The 21,098-nt window shown below is 41.6% G+C and overlaps 1 long non-coding RNA gene across 9 annotated transcripts in view; it reads right to left on the reverse strand.

The window, feature by feature from the left end:
* LOC137315792 (uncharacterized) overlaps positions 1-21,098 on the reverse strand; it is a 59,126-nt gene that overhangs the window by 19,552 nt on the left and 18,476 nt on the right. For 2 of the 9 annotated variants that reach the window (XR_010961466.1, XR_010961464.1), the window contains 2 exons: positions 8,543-8,742; positions 807-1,268 (listed from right to left, as the gene is read on the reverse strand). The exons of 2 other annotated variants lie outside the window; for them this stretch is intronic. This is a non-coding gene — a long non-coding RNA (uncharacterized lncRNA). Of the gene's footprint in view, positions 1-806; positions 1,269-8,542; positions 8,743-21,098 lie in introns of those variants that run through there. 5 more of the 9 variants (XR_010961468.1, XR_010961471.1, XR_010961459.1 and 2 more) reach the window with 3 other exon arrangements.

A 21,098-nucleotide genomic window follows, 5' to 3' on the forward strand; every position in this document is an offset into this window, starting at 1 on the left:
GTCTTATGTTTGATATTAAATGTAATGATACTTTACCTAGCATCTGTATTTGATTATTTTTACAAACTGTAAGATTACATTAGAAGCAGAAAATTATAACGGGACACTCAGAGAATATCTGAGTGGGTTTTGATGTCCAACTACTACAAACAAGCATGGTACCCCCACTCTCGTCCCCATTTTAACTTTCTTAACTTTCTTAAACTGTGTGTAAGCCATTATTATATGCTGTCAAGCAATAGCATTTTATTCAATAAATCCAAACCAGAAGACACATAACCTATGCCCTAAATATTTACAGACATCCTGTAATCAAAATATTAATGTACTTGGTAAAATTTCTGCAATTTTTTGTAGGCGTGAATTAGGTTCTACTGTAAATATCTCCTCGGGTTCAGTGGCGTCAGCCACTCCTGTAGATGGTCTGAGCTCTTTCCTTTTGTGGCAGTTGACTCACACTGCCCTGTATCTACTAGTATGTAGCAGGACCTGGAGGGTAACAATGAAACTCCCTTATGATCTAGACAGGATCTCCATCTGGATGGCATGCTCCTTCGGGGCCCACAAAAATAATCTGGGCTGCTGCTGCCCCAGAACCCCCACCCTCTGTGAATGTGCCCCTCCCCTCCCCTCCCCTGCAACTTATCTTGCTGGCAGCTGCTCGGCCTGATCTTGAGGCCTCGATCCAGCAAACTGCATCAGGACGCCTGTTTGGCGCCCCACAGCTCGCCTGCCAAATTTAAATGATGTGGAGATGCCGGTGATGGACTGGGGTTGACAATTGTAAACAATTTTACACCACCACGTTATAGTCCAGCAATTTTATTTGAAATTCACAAGCTTTCGGAGGCTTCCTCCTTCCTCAGGTGAATGCTGTGGAAATGAAATCCTCGAACCTCTCGCATTTATAAATCACAGAACAATACCTGGTGATTACAGACATTCTTTCCAACTGCCCGTTGCCAAGGCAATCAGTGTGCAGACAGACAGGTGTTACCTACAAGGTCTCCGAATATACAAACCACCAAAAAAAAACAGATAGAGAGGCAGAAACCTCAACTGTAATTTCTATCTTGGTTTTCATCAACTGGTAGTCTTCATATTTTTTTTTATATTCATTCATGGGATGTGGGCGTCGCTGGCGAGGCCGGCATTTATTGTCCATCCCTAATTGCCCTTGAGAAGGTGGTGGTGAGCCGCTTTCTTGAAGCACTGCAGTCCGTGTGGCGAAGGTACTCCCATCTAGCTTGCCGGAAATGCCAAGAAAACTAATATTGAATCAGGGACAGAAACTCGATAAAATTAACATAAGTAAAGCAACAGTAATGAAGAAAATAATAGCACTAAAGAGTGACAAATCCCCAGGACCAGATGGTTTCCATCCCAGGGTTTGAAAGGAAGTGGGTGAGCACATTGCGGATGCCCTAACTGTAATCTTTCAAAGTTCTCTAGATTCAGGAACTGTCCCTCCAGATTGGAAAATTGCACATGGCACTCTGCTTTTTAAGAAAGGAGAGGGAGGGAAACCAGGGAATTATAGACCAGTTAGCCTAACATCTGTTGTGGGGAAAATGCTGGAGTCTATAATTAAGGATAGGGTGACTGAACACCTCGAGAATTTTCAGTTAATCAGAGAGAGCCAGCATGGATTTGTGAAAGGTAGTTCGTGCCTGACAAACCTGATTGAATTTTTTGAAGAGGTGACTAAAGTAGTGGGCAGGGGAATGTCAATGAATATTATTTATATGGACTTCCAGAAGGAATTTGATAAGGTCCCACATAAGAGATTGTTAGCTAAGATAGAAGCCCATGGAATCCGAGGGAAAAGTACGGACTTGGTTAGGAAGTTGGCTGAGCAAAAGGCGACAGAGAGTAGGGATAATGGGTAGGTACTCACATTGGCAGGATGTGACTAGTGGAGTCCCGCAGGGATCTGTCTTGGGGCCTCAATTATTCACAATATTTATTAACGACTTAGATGAAGGCATAGAAAGTCTCATATCTAAGTTTGCCGATGACACAAAGATTGGTGGCATTTTAAGCAGTGTAGATGAAAACGTAAAATTACAAAGCAATATTGATAGATTAGGTGAATGGGCAAAATTGTGGCAAATGGAATTCAATGTAGACAAATGTGAGGTCATCCACTTTGGATCAAAAAAGGATAGAACAGGGTACTTTCTAAATGGTAAAAAGTTAAAAACAGTGGATGTCCAAAGGGACTTAGGGGTCCAGATATATAGATCATTGAAGTGTCATGAACAGGTGCAGAAAATAATCAATAAGGCGAATGGAATGCTGGCCTTTATATCTAAAGGACTAGAGTACAAGGGGGCAGAAGTTATGCTGCAGCAATACAAAACCCTGGTTAGACTGCACCTGGAGTACTGTGAGCAGTTCTGGGCACCACACCTTCGGAAGGACATATTGGCCTGGGAGGGAGTGCAGCGTCGGTTTACTAGAATGATACCAGGACTTCAAGGGTTAAGTTACGAGGAGAGATTACACAAATTGGGGTTGTATTCTCTAGAGTTTCAAAGGTTAAGGGGTGATCTGATCAAAGTTTATAAGATATTAAGGGCAACAGATAGGGTGGATAGAGAGAAACTATTTCCGCTGGTTGGGGATTTTAGGAGTAGGGGGCACAGTCTAAAAATTAGAGGCAGACCTTTCAGGAGTGAGATTAGAAAACATTTCTACACACAAAGGGTGGCAGAAATTTGGAACTCTCTTCCACAAACAGCAATTGATACTAGCTCAATTGCTAAATTTAAATGTGAGATAGATAGCTTTTTGGCAACCAAAGGTATTAAGGGATATGGGCCAAAGGCAGGTATATGGAGTTAGATCACAGATCAGCCATGATCTTATCAAATGACGGAGCAGGCACGAGGGGCTGAATGGCCCACTCCTGTTCCTATGTTCCTATGTAACTGATGCTTCTGACAGTTGCATCTCTCTAATATATTATAATTTACAAAATTTGGTTGTATATGTGTTTCCATATACACGTGACAATTAGCTGTATTCTTAGGGCCTGGAGATTCCTCCTTGGGCGCAACCCGGAAGTTCTACCCGAAAATGCACCCATTTTGCCGCTGTCAAGTTCCACCAAGTATCCTCCCAATCTCATTAGAATATGCCCGAACTTAAAATGGGTGTAAATCAGCATAAACAGCCCAAGAAAATGCTGAACCCCACCAGTATATTTCTTCTTTGAGTCTTAAAATTTAAGTTTCATCTCATTTCACCATCATTTATGCACATCGGGCATAGCTTGTTTAAAATCCTGCAATTGGGAAAGCTTTGCAATTTTTAAATTGACTTATACTTCTGCCATAAAAATGCATTAAAAGAAATGGAAAAGAGAGAGCAGGTCTCAGTGACGATTTTTAAAAAAAACGCTCAATAAATTGCAATTAAAAGACCAGAAAAAGTATTATGCTTTCTGCTGCGCCTGAAAATCTGACTGCAATGTTGAGACACTCTCCTGACGAGCACAATTAGGGGATACTCACATTTGAGAGTCAGGGGACGTGGCCAGTTTTGTGGGCGGAGATTCGTTCAGACGGAGGCTTTCAAGGACCAACTTAAAAGATTGAGACTTGGGCATATTGTAGTTACCCGGGTAACTCATGCCAAAAATTGCGCAATCTTTTAAGGCATGTAATTGGTTTGCGCCTAGATTACGGGTGTATCTGGGTGCAAATGTGGAGGAAATTCCAGGCTATTGTATATACTGATAACATTTATTGTAATAATTTTTAAAAAATGAACATAACCTAGGAGATGAGGAAATATCTCTGATTTATTTAAATACTGAAATTGACATTAGTAATGGTGGCAACTCTAGTACAATTTTAATCAGATCCAGATAAAAAAAGACTCTAAAGAATCAAGGTGACTTCAGCTCTGGCTGGATTGTTGCAAACACTAGGTGGCAGTAAGAATATTTATTATGAACCAGTGATTAGAAAAATTAAATAACATGTAGGTCATTTCTAGGATGGATTTACATTGTGTTTTCATTAATTGGTGACCCAATAACAAAAGTCAATAAATAAATCTTCTTGTTTGCATAAACTTATTTATAGGGAATTTGAATGATTTACAAATTTGACAAAAAAGCAAAGAGAATCAGGGCAAAAGAGTAAGGAACACTTTTTTTTAAAAGACAGTTGTAAAAAATAACTAATTTTAACATCCTGTTTGGTTTTTTAGTCTCATAAAAATATGTGCAATTTGTGTGAGGGATCTGGATTAATATTTATAAGGGATGAAATTTTTCAACTAGAAGTGCTTCAGCTTTATATCTCTCTCTTAATTTATCTCCTTCACACTGGCAGGCTTAGTAACTGTTCCAAGCCAATTCTTTGATGATGTGCTAAACATTCACTGTTTAAATATAAATATTCACAACCACGTGGATACACATCTGTGTTGAGGGATCTGGATTAATATTTATAAGGGATGAAACTTGTGTTCACCGATGCACACAAGTTTTTTTTAATGTTAATTCTGCTTATTTGATTTTTAAAAAGGGTGTTGATGGTCAGGGGAAAGGATGGCCTAGTGAGGTACTTTTTATTCAAAATATTCCCCCTTTTTAGAGAAAAATTATTATTTGAGGATTTCCAAAAATGTCAATTTTCATTCCAACATTCAAGTGGTATCTGACTCCCTGCCAGGCTGCTCTGGTTACAGCAGTTATGGTGTGAGTCCTTTGATAAGCAAAATGATTGTATTTAGCCTGAGATCTGACTCCAGAAAGCTGCACTACCACCTATCTTCTCCTTTAAACAATGGAGCTGGATGTTCAGAACCAAGTCAAACCTCTATAACATTCTCAGCAAGCTGATACCTGATCTGGGCAGGTTCACAGTACTCTAGGACATTGATGATCATTGACCACCCAGCCACTAATAGAACCTTGCGAGGTAGACCTGTCATTGGGGCTGGGATTCTTCCCACTTGGCTCCAGATAACTCTGCAAGTCAATGCAAGGGTGTAATATTCTGGCATGGGTGGAGGATTGGTTAGCTAACAGGAAGCAGAGAGTTGGGATAAATGGTTCATTCGTAGACTGGCAACCAGTAGCCAGTGGTGTACCGCAGGGGTCGGTGCTGGGTCCCCAACTCTTTACAATCTATATTAACGATTTGGAGGAGGGGACTGAGTGTAACATATCAAAGTTTGCAGATGATACAAAGATGGAAGAGAAAGTAGAGAGTGAGGAGGACATAAAAAACCTACAAGGGGATAAAGACAGGCTGGGTGAGTGGGCGGAGATTTGGCAGATGCAATACAATATTGGAAAATGTGAGGTTATGCACTTTGGCAGGAAAAATCAGAGAGCAAGTTATTATCTTAATGGTGAGAAACTGGAAAGTACTGCAGTACAAAGGGATCTGGGGGTCCTAGTGCAAGAAAATCAAAAAGTTAGTATGCAGGTGCAGCAGGTGATCAAGAAGGCCAACGGAATGTTGGCGTTTATTGCTAGGGGGATAGAATATAAAAACAGGGAGGTATTGCTGCAGTTATATAAGGTATTGGTGAGACTGCACCTGGAGTACTGCATACAGTTTTGGTGTCCATACTTAAGAAAAGACATACTTGCTCTCGAGGCAGTACAAAGGTTCACTCGGTTAATCCCAGGGATTAGGGGGCGGACATATGAGGAGAGGTTGAGTAGATTGGGACTCTACTCATTGGAGTTCAGAAGAATGAGAGGCGATCTTATTGAAACATATAAGATTGTGAAGGGGCTTGATCGGGTGGATGCGGTAAGGATGTTCCAAGGATGGGTGAAACTAGAACTAGGGGGCATAATCTTAGAATAAGGGGCTGCTCTTTGAAAACTGAGATGAGGAGAAACTTCTTCACTCAGAGGGTAGTAGGTCTGTGGAATTTGCTGCCCCAGGAAGCTGTGGAAGCTACATCATTAAATAAATTTAAAACAGAAATAGACAGTTTCCTAGAAGTAAAGGGAATTAGGGGTTACGGGGAGCGGGCAGGAAATTGGACATGAATTTAGATTTGAGGTTAGGATCAGATCAGCCATGATCTTGTTGAATGGCGGAGCAGGCTCGAGGGGCCTATTGGCCTACTCCTGCTCCTATTTCTTATGTAATGCCCTAATGGGTAGGATGGTCCTGGCTGGATAAGCAGCGAGAAGCTTTGCTGTTAAGCTGCATGGCTTTAGCTGGTTAAATTCCAGCAATATCTCTGCACACAATTGAGGGTCCCTAAGACTTCACTCTTCCAATTTCCACCAAAATCCTGTGGACTCAGGTAAGTGGGACCTTACACAGAGAGAGAACGTGAACTCCATATTGGGCAAACAGGAACTCAACTTGTGTGGATTTCTCGGTGGTTCGCCTTACAAACTCAATCATACATCTGGCTGACGAGAAACAATCAAGCAATAACGAATACTTGTGATTTCACTACACTGAATTCAACCACACTAGAAGTATCTATTGGTGTCTTGATATAATGATACAACAGTGTAATATGTCATAGGATCATGCCCAGAATGACTGCTGATCCTTTCAGACCCTAGAAGCCCACTGGCTACAAGAATATCAGTCTGAGAGACACGTCACTCGAGTGCTGGCACCTCTGACTCCGAGTAAACTGTGGCTCCATGTTGTATGGTAGAGTATCCTGTGCCACCTGTGGGCCCTGAATTGTTGTCTCTGACAGGATTCTGAGATGACCCATGAATTACTTATATCCCTAATACACATCACAGGTCACGTGACACACCATGTTGGAGTACAAGCGAAGATACGTGCAAGGCCATAGCACAGGAACTTCCCAATATAACCATCGTGCTTCCTTTAAATTCTAAAACTACAGCAAATTGTATTTGGATATTATGTATTTGTGTGTATTTTTCCCCTCTCTTGTCAGGCAATGTCATTCTGTCCTTAATACAAAAAGTTAATAAAAGCCAAAGTAGCACTTGAACTATTTCCGTTCCTTTTGGAACAAAGGTAATACTGAGACGCCGGCTGTCAAACTGAAGCAGTATCTTTGAGATGAGGACCCATGTCCTTTTCACCACTGGCATCTCACTTTCAGGTCAAACTCACCAATTCAGAGTCAACCCGCCAATGATCACTATACACACAGACTGGCGGGAAAGAGTTTACTGCAATAAAGTTTAAACCTGAAACACTTGACAAAAGATCGCAGTCCTTAGAAATATATTTTTAACATAAAAATATAATGATGCAGGAAAATAGTTGACTTTGTCTCCTCAACTCTGCTCTAATAACGAGATGCATCATGTCCTTAAGTGGTCCAGTAGTGCAGCACTATACCTATGGCAATGCACAGTGAGAGAATGAAGGCTGAATCTCCCAGATAATATTTCTTAAAGAATTTTAATTTATTTACATTCTTCATCACAAAATATAAATCGTTACTTTTACAAAACAGCATTTAAATATAATTTAGTCCATTAGGCCCTGATTTTTATAATCAAAGCAATGCTGGATTGTGTAAAATGTGTTCCAAGTGCCAGATTTTAATAGAAAGATACCAGGGGCCAAGTTGCAAGCAGTGTGAGTTCTCATCCTGTTGCAGATTTCAAACCAGTCATTTAAAAATGAAACAGCAGTGTTGGACATCAGATTTGTGCTGAATTATAATAATGTTGAAAATGTTCCCAGTTGCTTTGAACTAAATCAAATGTCAATTAGAGAAACTTTTGTCAAAGAAAACTGGAAATTAGATTTCATCAAAGGCGATATTATTCTGTGATTCAGGATAGTGACATGTGAGTTACAGACTGAAGAAAAACCGAGCGACCTAAAGTTTTATAAAACACTCACAGTTAACATAAGGCCTAACTGTTTCACTGATTAAAATCGCGGATATTAACTTAGGGTGAAAACCAATTTCACCCATATTGGAAACTGTTCAGTTGAAGGTGCGAAGCTTTGATAATAACTGGAAACACGAATCAGTAAATGGGAATAAAGTCATAAAGAATACTGTAAACAAACTGGGATCAGGGAGGTGTGCAACATTTAAGGGTGTGAGGGTAGTCGAAAGTACAGCACCAGGCAGCCTCGGCTCAATCTCAAAACACATTTATTGTTCGCAGAATATTTTAGAATTTACCACAAATAGTAATGTGTGAGGGAGAGGAGGGGGATTTCGGCGGGGGAGTTCTGAAAGTTTAGCCAGCAAACTTTTAAAAAAGGACAAGATTCGGAGTTGCATCTGCTCATACAGCACCCGAGACTTTATACAGCATCAGCTAAAAGGACGTGAATGAATAAACATGATTTATGTTAACCTGTCAATGTTAGTGCAACTTATCATTTCAAAATGAAGGGAAACACTCTTAACGCTCGTAATATAACATGGCCACCGGAAATTATCGAGTGACGTCATTAGGAACACCTAATCCTTGGTTGTTGTGGCAAACATCTTCAATGCCTAGCTCATTAACATATCAATGCCCCTTTTGTCTCAACAGCTGCAGCACATGGCTATAAAAAAGGATTGCAAATCTGTGCGAACTCACTTTCATTTATTCGTTCATGGGATGTGGGCGTCGCTGGCAAGGCCAGTATTTATTGCCCATCTCTAATTGCCCTTGAGAAGGTGGTGGTGAGCCACCTTCTTGAACCACTGCAGTCTGTGTGGTGAAGGTTCTCCCACAGTGCACACTTTAAATGTAACTCATTCCCAAGTCTTTTCCGTGGAAAAAGAGAGTCAGAAGTACTGAAATGCAACAACAACCAAAAACAGATTCATGGATTATTTATTTCATTATTGTTTGTGGGATGTTTTTGACCCCAAATGGCTGCCATTTTGTCTGCACAACAGTCACTCCACTTCAAAATATAACATTTTGAGACCTATTGGTGTGAAAAGTGCTATCCAAGCATTATTATTAATAAGTGAATTTTGTAATGGTAGGTTTATTATAGGTAATATGTGTAAGTAGTAGGCTCAGAGCAAGTATTTCTCCATTTGTAAAGATAGCCTAATAGACAATTATCCCAACGTGCAAATTGGCATTTGATTTCTTTCTTCCCAACCAGTAATTTGAGTTCAAATCCCAGTTAGTCAGTTGAACCCTCCTACCTCAGCTGGTTGAATTTTGTCAGTTATTAGCAAAACCTCTAGGGGTATATCACCCAGAAACGAGGCCTGCCCTGTCAGAGAGAACTGCCCACTTAAAGCACCCTCCCAATGGCCGATCATGCAGGATCATTGATGGCAGCTGAGGAGAAATGTAAGCCATTGGCCCTTCTTGTCCTAGATGCCTAAAGAGGAAACATAAGCAGTAAGTGTCCTGCAGGGAAGGGAACAAAGGAAACTCCATTGACAATTCCAGTCATTGAACATTAGACTAATTGACCCTCTGTATTAAGTCTGTATCCAAAAGCTGTCAAATGAACAAGATTGATGATATTCTGACCTACAATTTTGACAGCTATTTAACATTCACCATTCCTTGAAATTTAGTAAAAGCAAGATAAAAATCAATATAGAATTAAGGCAGAGGACAGTTTCAGTGTAATAAAATATATAATTACAATATTGACCAGGTGCATGTGTTGATAATAGACATGAACCGGGAGCTTAAGTGCAGATTCATTTAGGGCTACTGCATATGTTGGCAGCAGTAACTTTATTCTGACTTCTTAAACCAATAATTTGATGGTACTTACACATCTGACATTTGCTTCTTCAATTGTATGAGTCACTGTGTAAATTTAAATTTAAATTTTAATGTGAGACTGTCATGTACATTAATGTAACACTGCTGCATAACACACATTAAAACCCCTGTATATCTCTCCACTTCTCTGTGATTAAGAAGCAAAAAATTGCAGAGGCTGGAAACCTGAAACAAACAAAAACTGCTGGTCAGGCTTAGCAGGTCAGGCAGCATCTGTGGACAGATGCTCTCTGGCCCACTGTGTATCCAGCATTTTCTCCTCTTCTCTGCTGCTTGATGGTCACTGTTGAGCTACCAGTGGACCGAGTAAATAGTTTGCAGTAGGAACCATTTAATTTCTATTTGTATTAGTGTAATGTAGTCACATCCCATTCAATATTTTGTGTTAGATACATTCAGCTAGTTGATTGAAACAGTAAGGACTATAGATCAGGGTGTGCAAACCTCAAGCAGAAGACTAAGGAAGATGGTGTAAGAACAGCAGAATTGTTTGTACAAAGGTGGTTTGTCTTGAGTTGTTTTATTTTACTACACTTACATAAATATAATATTTTAAAAATTAATAGCTGTAAGAAATCTGGTATCTTAGGATTCCATTTTATTTCAACACCTGACTTTGTCTTTTGGTAAAAGAATCCTTACTCATAGAATCATAGAAAAGTTACAGCACAAAAGGAGGCCATTTGGCCCATCGAGTCCACACCAGCTCTACGCAAGAGCAATCCAGCTAGTCTCACTCCCCCGCCCTTTCCCTATAGCCCTGAAAACTTTTTCCTTTCAAGTACTTATCCAGTTCCTTTTTGAAGGCCATGATTGAATCTGCCTCCACCACCCCCTCAGGCAGTGCATTCCAGATCCTAATCACTCACTGTGTAAAAATGTTTTTCCTCATGTCACCTTTGGTTCTTTTGCCAATCATCTTAAATCTGTGCGCTCTGGTCCTTGACCCTTCCGCCAATGGGAACAGTTTCTCTCTATCTGGACCCTTTGTGATTTTGAATACCTCTATCAAATCTCCTCGCAACCGTCTCTGTTCCAGGAGAACAACCCCAGCTTCTCCAGTCTATCCACGTAACTGAAGTCCCTCATCCCTGGAATCATGCTACGGTAAAACCTTTGCATTCATTGCTGACTGAATAATAGAAATACATAGAAGTTACAACATGGAAACAGGCCATTCAGCCCAATTAGTCCATGTCAGTGTTTACCCTCCACGTAAGCATGGGTTATTGCATGGATACAAGAATTCAGAACACATCATAAAATAACCTGAACTCCAAGATAACATTGCAGGCTCTACCAATGCAAAAAAGCTATTATTATACATAATCACTAGATTCAAAGGTTTTGCATATAGATTTTGTATCAAATTTAGTATCAGCTGGATGGTGAACAGTCACTTTTCCTTTGAGTCTGTGACCTGTTCGGAGCAAGAAAGATTCCAGATATTTAGAAGTACTCTGGTGACTGAGTTTACTTCTGTTTAAAAAAAAGTCTGAGAGGAGACATGATACAACTCTTTATCTAGAGTAATGATAAGGTAGGGATAAGTAAGAGATGTAGTCTGGAAAAATAGCACACAAGCACAGAGTTCGAAGACATAATGGCCCAGTTATAATGAATCCATTATTAGGGACAGAATGACTGAGCATTTGGACAAATATGAACTGATCAGAGACAGCCAGCATGGATTTGTAAAGGGTAAGTCATGTCTAACGAACCTAGTTGAATTTTTTGAGATAACGAATGTGGTAGATAAGGGAGTGTCTATCAATGTTATTTATATGGGCTTCCAAAAGGCATTCAATAAGGTTCCACATAAGAGACTGTTAACAAAAATGAGAGCGCATGGAATTGGTGGCAACCTATTGACATGGGTAAGGAATTGGTTAGGAGGTAGGAGACAGAAAGTAGAGATAATGGGCAGGTACTCAAATTGGCAGGATGTGACAAGTGGTGTCCACAGGGGTCCATACTGGGGCCTCAGCTTTTCACTATATTTATAAATGACTTAGATGAAGGAATAGAGCCGTACATCCAAGTTTGCTGACTACACCAAGTTAGGTGGCACAGTAAATAGTAGTTGGGAGCAGAAAGTTGCAAAGGGGCATTGATAGATTAAGTGAGTGGGCAAACTGGCAGATGGAGTTTCATGTGGGGAAGTGTGAGGTCATCCACTTAGGTCCTAAGAAAGATAGATCAGACTGTTTTCTAATGGTGAGAAGCTAGGAACCATGATGAAGCAGAGAGATTTAAGGGTCCAAGTACAGAAGTCACTAAAAGCTAGTGGACAGGTACAAAAAATGATTTAAAAGTCTGATGGAATGTTGGCCTTTACCTCAATGGGGCTGGAATACAAAAGGGTGGAAGTTATGTTACAGTTATATAGAGTTCAGGCTAGGCCCCATTTGGAGTACTGCATTCAGTTCTGGGGACTACACATCAGGAAGGATATATTGGCCTTGGAGGGGGTGCAGCGCAGTTTCACCAGAACAATACCAGGAAGCATTTCCTCACACAAAGTATAGTGGAAATCTGGAACGATCTCCGTCAAAAAACTGTTGAGGCTAGGTCAATTGAAAATTTGAAAACTGAGATTAATAGATTTTTGTTGGGCAAGGGTATTAAGGGTTACAGAACCAAGGCAGGGAGATGGAGGTAAGATACAGATCAGGCATGATCTAATTGAATGGCGGAACAGTCTCAAGGGGCTGAATGGTCTACTCCTGTTCCTATGTTCTTTCCTACGTTCCCTGAAAATGTGCGGGCCTTCTGGCGAACTCCCATCATAACTCTGATGGCAATTCACTGGATGCCCTGGGAAATAGGTTATAACCCAGAATCAACGGTTCCCAGTCGTCGCTGGAAGCTTCTGGGAGGCCTTGTCTGGTCAGAACCTTTGACCACCTGAAATACGGTCCTTGCATCAAAGGGGGTAGGGTCATGACTCCCTGCCCTGGGAGTTCCACCTCCCTGGCCTCAGTGGGGCCTGGCGTAACTCCGCTGCCCGTATCCTAACTCGCACCAAGTCCCGTTCACTCATCACCCTGTGCTCACTGACCTACATTCGCTCCCACTCAGGGAACGCCGCGATTTAAAAATTCTCATCCTTGGTTTCAAATCCCTCCAAGGCCTCTTCTCCACCACCCCCCTCCCCACCCATCTCTGTGACCTCCTTCAGCCGTACAATGCTCAGAGATCTCTGCACTCCTCCAATTCTTGCCTCTTGCGCATCCCCGATTTTAATCACTATCATTGGCGACCATGCCTTCAGCTGCCTAGGCCCTAAGCTCTGGAACTCCCCCCTCCCCCCAACCTTGCCGCCTCTCCACCTCTCTCTCCTCCTTTAAGACGCTCCTTAAAACCTACCTCTTTGACCAAGCTTTTAGTCACTGGTCCTAATATCTCCTTATGTGGCTTGGTGTCAGATTTTGTTTGATAACGCTCCTGTGAAGCACCTTGGGATGTTTTACTATGTTATAGGCGCTATATAAATGCAAGTTGTTGTTGTTGTAGTTGTAGTAATAGTAGTAGTAGTAGTAAAAGATCCTGTTTTCAAAGAAGAGCAGGGGAGTTCTCCCAGTGTCCAATACCACCAAAAACATAGTACCTGGTCATTTCTCTAATTGCTGTTTGTGGGATCTTGCAATGCTGAAATTGGTCGCTACTTTTCCCTACATTACAACAGTGACCACACTTCAGAAGTACCTCACTGGCTGCAAAGTGCTTTGGGACTGCCTCAGGACATGAAAGGCACTGTGTAAATGCAAGTCTTTCTTTCTTACTGCCTGACTATGCAACATGTTTCCAAAATCCCAACTGTGTTTTTTTTAAGATATCTGACATTCTGCTTTATTTGCTGACTGTTCACAATCAGAAAGAGACCAAAATCTTAGAACACAATGGGTGTGAGGTGTTTATCAATTATAGGAATCAAGTGCCGAGTTACTTATTATTTACAATCTGAGGAAACAACATCAAGGTTAGCTCATCAGCATTTTAACACTCCCTCATTTCTGACTCCCTTTTTTTATTACTAGCAGTAACACCTTTAATGTGTTTTAAAAGCACAGTGCAATGTGTTTTTCCAATACTTTGTGGGAAGATTATCAAAAAATCCTGAAACGGTACAACATCCGTTTCAGCCCAAGAGGACTCTTAATTCCTGCATACTGAAAATAAGTTCTAAAATTCAATTAACATTTTCAGTGCAGTACCAAGCAGCACAGCACCGACTAAAGGCATTGTTTCAAAGAGTATATTAGTCCCCATGCTAATGCACGCTGAAAATACACAATTCTGCCCCAAGCTGGATGAATGTCACTATTAGGAGTAAGTAAAGTGAGGGTTGGTCCTCTAAAGAGTGAGTCTGAGGAATTAATAATGGAGAATAAGGAAATGGCAGATGAATTGAACAGATATTTTGCATCCATCGTCACTGTAGAGGATACAAATAACATGCCAGAAATAATTGTGAATCAAGAGGTGAAAGGAAGGGAGGAACTTAAAACATTTACAATCACCAGGGAAAGGGGTCTGAAAAAATTATTTGAACTAAAAGCTGACAAGTCCCAAGGTCCTGATGGGTCCTAGGGTCTTAAAAGAAGTGGCTGCAGAGATAGTAGATACATTGGTATTAATTTTCCAAATTTCCCTAGATTCTGGAAGGGTCTTATCAGGTTGGAAAATAGCGAATGTAACTCCTCTATTAAAGAAAGGAGGGAGACAGAAAGCAGAAAACTACAGGTCAGTTAGCTTAACATCTGTCATAGGGAAAAAGCTAGAATCTATTATTAAGGAGGTTATAGCAGGGTACATAGAAAATCTCAATACACTCTGGCAGAATCAACACGGCTTTGTGAAAGGGAAATTGTGTTTAAGTAATTTATTCGAGTTGTTTGAGGAAGTAACAAGCAACATGGATAAAGGGGATCCTGTGGATGTGTTGTACTTGGATTTCCAGGAGGCTTTTGACAAGGTGCCACATCAAAGGCTACTACACAAAATAAGAGCTCATGGTGTAGGGGGCAACATATTAGCATGGATAAAGGATTGGCTAGCTATCGGGAAAGAGAGTAGGCATAAATGGGTCATTTTCAGGTTGGCAAGATGTAATGAGTGGAGTGCCACAGGGATCAATGCTGGGGTCTCAACTATTTACAATCTATATCAATGACTTGGATGAAGGGACCAAATGCATGGTTGCTAAATTTGCTGATGACAAAAGGTAGGTAGGAAAGTAAGTTGTGAAGAGAATATAAGGAGTCTGCAAAGGGATATAGATAGGTTAAGTGAGTGGACAAAAATTTGGCAGATGGAGTATAATGTGGGAAAACGTGAACTTGTCCACTTTGGCAGGAGGAATAAAAAAGCAGTATATTGTTTAAATGGAGAGAGACTGCAGAACTCTGAGGTACAGAGGGATCTGGGTGTCCTAGTATATGAATCACAAAAAGTTAGTATGCAGGTACAGCAAGTGATTAAGAAGGCAAATGGAATGTTGTCATTAATTGCAAGGGGAATGGAATATAAAAGTAGAGATGTTTTGTTACAGTTGTCAGGGCATTGGTGAGACCACATCTAGAATACTGTGTGCAGTTATGGTCTCCTTATTTAAGAAAGGACGTAATTGCTTTGGAGGTGGTTCAGAGAAGATTCACTCGCCTGATTCCTGGGATGAGGGGGTTATTTTATGAGGAAAGGTTGGACAACTTGGGACTGTACACACTGGAGTTTAGAAGAATGAGAGGTGATCTTATTGAAACATATAAGATCCTGAGGGAACTAGAAGGGGTAGATGCTGAGCGGATGTTTCCCCTTGTGGGTGAGTCTCAAACTAGGGCCACAGTTTAAAAATAAGGAGTCTCCCATTTAAGACAGAGATTAGGAGACATTTTTTCTCTCAGAAGGTCGTGAGTCTATGGAACTCCCTTCCCCAGAGAGGGATGGAGGCAGGGTCATTGAATATTTTTAAGGCTGAGTTAGATAGATTCCTGATTAACAAGGGAGTCAAATGTTATGGTAGGTAGACAAGAAAGTAGGGTTGAGGTCACAATAAGATCAGCCATGATTTTATCAAATGGCAGAGCAAGCTCGAGGGGCCGAATGGCCTACTCCTGCTCTTAATTCGTATGTTCCTAATGGACTGCTGAATGCAGTATCACATACTAATTGTTAGCAGTCTTTTAAATGGTTCTGCTGATTATGCTGCCCCTTGCTATGGTTTACTAAAGTGAAACTGCAAATATCCACAATAGGGCATTTTGGAGATTTTTCTCTTTTTTGAGCAAAATTATTTTTCTTTCCCTGTTTAGGTCCCATTGCATTGATCTCTGTTCTTCAACCAACAGGAAAAGCAAGTAATTGGTATTCAGGCTTCTATCAAGGTTGTTCTGTAAATAGCTGCTGATTTCACCCTCTGATTACTCTTCCCTGTCCATTCAGAAGCACCTCATTTCTACTTGATGTCACCCTTGAAGGGCAAGGCAAGATTGCAATCTCACCACGTGGGTGTAAAGCTGTGCCCTACCACTTTGTGGCAACAGCATGTTGATACATTGCTGGGCTGCCATTTAATTGAGAGATAAAGAAAGTATGTTCTTGCTAATGACTAAAAACTGTCATAACTTTAAAAAAAAATCTCAGAACTCCCAGATTTCCATGTATTTTCACCAACTCCAAGTGTTCGGACATCATTCCCGTGTAATGACAAAAGGCTGCCATCAATCTTGCAAAAGCTGTTCACAAGCTGCTACCAAGTAAGAAATCTGATCTCAATTTTTACTGTCTAGCGCTTGTATTGATCCTTTGAATGTTTGGCTAAGGATCACAACATGTAGTGCATTTACCCAATGAGCCAGGATAAGGACCAAAGCTCTATTTAAAAAGAAAGTACCTGCTTAGTCCGATTGTTAAGTTACCAACTCCCAGGTTAATACACAAGTATGGAAATCTAGAAAACTAGCAAAAGCTGACCCAGCAACAAAAAAAACTGGGAAAAAACTAGCATGTTTGCACTATAACACATGAAGATAAGGGGTTCCAACTAAAGTGTGATGAGATATAAGCTGGTTATAACTTAAGCTACAGGTACACCCACATGAGATCACTTTTATTGTAGTGGATAAAATTATAAAAGTACAGAAAAGCATAGGTGAATATAGAAATTACTGAAAGATTTATTTTAAGGGAATGAAAATGAGATTTACTTTAAGGGATCTGGGGGCATGCCATGCCTCAGAAGGTTTTGATTTTAACATTATTGTGAATTTTCTGACATTTTGAAGCCTACTATAATTCTGCCTTTCAAGTTAAAACTAATTTCTCCTGAAGGGGTTGGAGATATTTTAAGTATGAAAATAAAAGTAGTTGTAAGGAGTACCATTAAACTTTACAAAGTTAAAATAATGGATAGGGGAATGTCAAACAAATTTATTAAGCATTCATCCGTTATTATGCTTGGATGTGTGCAGCTCCAACAACACAAGAAGCTCGACACCATCCAAGATAAAGCAGCCTGCTTTGATTGGCACCCCATCCACCACCGGCGCACTGTGGCTGCAGTGTGTACCATCCACAGGATGCACTGCAGCAATTCGCCAAGGCTTCTTAGTCAGGACCTCCCAAACCCACGACCTCTACCACCTAGAAGGACAAGAGCAGCAGGCACATGGGAACAACACCACCTGCACTGCAAGTCACACACCATCCTGACTTGGAAATATATCGCCGTTCCTTCATCGTCGCTGGGTCAAAATCCTGGAACTCCCTTCCTAACAGCACTGTGGGAGAACCGTCACCACATGGACTGCAGCGGTTCAAGAAGGCGGCTCACCACCACCTTCTCAAGGGCAATTAGGGATGGGCAATAAATGCCGGCCTCGCCAGCAACGCCCACATCCCATGAACGAATAAAAAGTTAAATTAATTTTTAAAAATTATGCACAAAAATGTGTTTTCCACGAACAAACATGGGGTGGGGGGAAAAGAAAAATCTCGGGCTCTCCTGACTGATTTCTTATTGTTTATAAATGTTACTCAAACTTTCCTGTGGACGTTGACTGCTCTAAGTGGTATAGGCTTGTTCTCATTACTCCACAGGAACCATGTTTTTTTTAAAAACTCATTCATGGGGTGTGGGCATCGCTGGCAAGGCCAGCATTTATTGCCCATTCCTAATTGTCCTGGAGAAGGTGGTGGTGAGCCACCTTCTTGAACCACTGCAGTCTGTGTGGTGAAGGTTCTCCCACAGAGCTGTTAGGTAGGGAGTTCCAGGATTTTGACCCAGCAACAATGAAGGAACAGCGATTATTTCCAAGTCAGGATGGTGTGTGAGTTGGAGGGGAAAGTGCAGGTGGTGGTGTTCCCATGCGCCTGCTGCCTTTGTCCTTCTAGGTGGTAGAAGGCGCGGGTTTGGGAGGTGCTGTCGAAGAAGCCTTGGCGAGTTGCTACAGTACATCCTGTAAATGGTACACACTGCAGCCACGGTGTGCCGGTGGTGAAGGGAGTGAATGTTGTGAATGTTAAGGGTGGATAGGGTGCCAATCAAACAGGCTGCTTTGTACTGGATGGTGTCGAACTGCTTGAGTATTGTTGGAGCTGCACTCATCCAGGCAAGTGGAGAGTATTCCATCACACTCCCGACTTGTGCCTTGTAGATGGTGGAAAGGCTGTGGGGAGTCAGGAGGTGAGTCACTCGCCATAGAATACCCAGCCTCTAACCTGCTCTTGTAGCCACAGTATTTATGTGGCTGGTCCAGTTAAATTTCCGGTCAATGGTGACCCCCAGGATGTTAATGCCGTTGAATGTCAAGTGGAGGTGGTTAGACTCCCTCTTGTTGGAGATAGTCATCACCTGGCACGAATGTTACTTGCCACTTATCAGCCCAAGCTTGAATGTTGTCCAGGTCTTGCTGCGTGCGGGCACAGACTGCTTTATTATCTGACTGGATAAACAAACTAAAAATAGCCAAGTTATAGAATATAACTGACTCATACAAACAAGTCAAAAGGTCCATTCCGTACATCACAGCAGTACACTGTGTAAAATCCTAAATATGGGAATCTCATGTGTAATTTGTTTAAATTAAGCAAAGCTCATCATAATTTCTACCCCACCCTATTTCCAAACTCTGGCAATTCCACCAGTGTAGTCACAGGAATGTTCAATAAAGCCAGTTAATCACACCAGAGAATTCACCAGTTAATTCACATCCTGGAGAGTGGTGCTGCTCACTGATGATTCCACTGTTCAGCTCCATTGGCACACAGCTCCTCCAATAATGAAGCAGCCAATGTTAGCATACAGCAGGACCTGGATAACATCCAGACTTGGGCTGACAAGTGGCAGGTAACATCCACACCCAAGTATCAGGTAATCACTATCTTAAGCAAGAAAAAGCCCAGCCATCCCCTCTTGACCTTCAGTGGCACCACCATCAACACTGGTAAGTTTAACTGGACCAGCCATCTCAATATCATAGCTACAAGAGCAGGGCAGAGGCTGGGTACTCTGATCAGCGACTCACCACCTGATCCCTCAAAGCCTAGCCACCGTGTACAAAGCTCGTCAGGAGTGTGATGGAATACTCACCACTCAACGAAATTAGATGCAATTGCAACAAATCAGTAAACTCCCACTATCAAGGACAGAGCACTTTCCATAAGCAATGCCCCTGCCAGTCATGTCTTACAACTTTGATTGTATTTTTTGAAGAAGTCACCAAGATGGTGGATGAGGGAAACCCAGTAGTGTCTACTTAGACTTGCAAAAAGCTTTTGACAAGGTACCGTGCAAGATCGAAGCCTCTACGATTACTGGTACATGTTGAGCAGAATTGAGAATCGTCTGGAAGGCCGTAGACGAAAAGTAGTTGTAGATGGATTTGGATCTGCTTGGAGACCGATTACCAGTGGTGTCCCACAGGGAGTGCTGTTAGGACCGTTGCTCTTTATTATTTTTATTAATGATCTAGATGTACGTTAGGGGAATGATCTGCAAGTTTTCAGATGATATTAAGATTTGTGCGAGTGGCAGGACTGTAGATGATGCTTGGCTGCTACAGGCAGATCTGAATGCGTTGAAGGATTGTGCTCGTGACTGTCAAAAGTAACTTAGAAAAGTGCAATGTTATGCATACGGGCAGGAAGAATGCTGAACATTCATCCACCCTTCAGGGAAAAGTACTAAGGCCGGTGGAGGGAGAGAGAGAGAGAGAGAGAGAGATCTGGGTGTCCTACTGCATAGATCTCTAACTGTTCATGAACAATGCTGTGAAGCAGCAGTTAAGAGAAAATAAGGTGTATTTATAGGACAATTGACAAGACAAAGCATATTATTTGTCCTTGTACAAGACCTTGGTTAGGCCTGTTAGAATACACATGGTGGTTGATAAAGAGGCTTTGGAAAGGGTGCAAAGGAGGGCCACCAAGATTCATTCCCAGTTTGAAACATCTTAGTTATCAAGATAGGCTAAAAGAGCTGGGACTCTACAATTTATAGAAGCAGAGACTTAGGGGTGATTCAACTGAGGTTTATCAGATGAAGGGAATAGATTGTGTTCGACTAGACAGCTTATTTCAACTAAATCGGTTAGGGAGGACGAAGCGTCACAATTTCAAGTTATATAAAGCTAGAAGTAGGCTAAATATCAGGAGCTGGTTCTTTTCCCAGAGAACAGTGGGTCTCTGGAACAGGCTGCTGGCGTGTGCAGTGGACGCCAATTTGTTGAATTCCTTCAACCAAGGGCTGGACCTGTTCCAGGCTGGGGTGATGACTTTGTACAAAAGGTAAGTACTGCATGACATTAATCAGGGCTTTGATTAGTTTTGATCACCAAGGGGGGGGGGGGGGTCAAAGAGGAATTTCCCCAGATTTTATCCCCCCCAAATTGGCCTGAGTCTTTAATCTGGTTTTTCCACTTTTCCAGGAGATCACATGGCTTTAGGGTGGGGTGAGAAGTGTATGTATCGTGATGCACAAGGTAATGCAGATGTGTGGGACAGGCTGAATGGACCAGATGATCTTTGTTCATATGTCTCAATATCCACCCTCTCCACCACTGGCATACTGTAGCTACAGTATGTACTAACAGAATGCAACGCAGCAACTCAACAAAGTTACTTCCACAGCACCTCCCTCCTCTATGACCTCTAAGAAAGAGAAGGACAAGCACAGCAATGTTGTGGCCCACCACAATCTCCAAGTTCCCCTTCATGTCACACATCATGCTAACTTGGACATATATTGTGATTCCTTCATCTTTGCTGGGCCAATATCCTGGAATTCCCTACCGAACACCATCACGAGGACTGCAGCAGTTCAAGAAAGTCCACCACCACCTTCTCAGGGCAACTAGGGATGGACAATAAAAATGGTCTTGCCAGCATC

Source organism: Heptranchias perlo, chromosome 3 (genome assembly GCF_035084215.1).
Source record: "Heptranchias perlo isolate sHepPer1 chromosome 3, sHepPer1.hap1, whole genome shotgun sequence".
NCBI lineage: Eukaryota > Metazoa > Chordata > Chondrichthyes > Hexanchiformes > Hexanchidae > Heptranchias > Heptranchias perlo.